The following is a 1,184-nucleotide window of genomic DNA, read 5'->3' on the forward strand; positions in this document are numbered from 1 at the left end:
TCTCCTGCCTTCTCAACACGTTTGGCTCCGCGGTCTCCGCTCCCGGCCCGTCCCCTCAGCCCTGCAGGAGCCGGGGGTCGGTGCTGCATCCCGCAGGATCTCCGGAGGGCAGCCCTGGCTGCTCGTACCCCCACGCCGAGACATCCTGCTGCAGCATTCCCGTGCCTGAGGGGGCGAGCGAGGGGGGCGGCAAGAAATAGTGAGCCAGTTCTGAAGTCTGTCACCTTCCTGCAAAGCTGGACGAGTCTTAAGATAGCAATGCTGGGAGCTGGGAAATGTGTTTTCTCCGAGTTTGTGGCAGGTTTGTAGCTCAGGTGAATGCTCCCGGCTCCGGGTGATTCATCCCAATTTAATTTCCCAGCTGGCTTTGGCACCGCTCGGTGCCTCTCAGCCCCTGACAGCATCTCCCCAAGACGCGGAACCCCCGGGATGTTTTTCTCCTCCATCCCTTCTTTGGCCGGAGGGGGATATTGGGTAAATCGCATCCTTCCTTTGCCAGGCCGCCCACGTCCCTCCCACGCTCCATCCCGGAGCTGCCGGCCCTGCTTTGATCCGTGCCCTGCGGGGTCAGGTCCCCGCGGGGCTCCGGGACATCCCGCCCCCGCTGGTCGGGCATCCCCGGGATCCCCCGGCTCCCCGGGAACAGCCGGGACACGCGGATCTGTGCCTGCCCCCTGCCCCGAGCGCTGTGTCACACCGACCCCTGAGCAGGCTCTGCCTTCACACTCGGCTGCTGCCTCCCAGGCATGCCCAGCACGCTGAGGGCAAGGCCCCGAACCCACCCTGAGCACAGGGGCCCTCTGGGGCAGGAGCCCTCCCAAAGGCGGTGGGAGCACCTGCATTTCCCTCCAGTGGCTCTTCCAGCCCAGTCTGGCGCTCACCTTCGGTGCAGCAGCAGCTCCCCCTCACCCAGCCCTCCCTGGTGGGTTGCATATTTTTAGCTGACAAAGACAAGGGGAAGAAAGAAAGAGAGAGAGAAGAGAAACAAAGAGGAAAAAGGCTCCTTTTTTGTGGGGTTTTGAAAAAAATGGAAATTACCCTGCAGAGGAGGGGAGAAGGGCCGGGGGGTTTCAAAGCATCTTCTTCTCCCTGGAAGTGATATGGAGAAGATGCTCCAGGCCATGTGGCCTCCAGTGGCTTTGAAGTTGAGGCAGCAGCTGGGGAGGGATGTGGTGAAGGGCAAG

The sequence above is a fragment of the Melospiza melodia genome, chromosome 10, assembly GCF_035770615.1.
Source record: "Melospiza melodia melodia isolate bMelMel2 chromosome 10, bMelMel2.pri, whole genome shotgun sequence".
Taxonomy (NCBI): Eukaryota; Metazoa; Chordata; class Aves; order Passeriformes; family Passerellidae; genus Melospiza; species Melospiza melodia.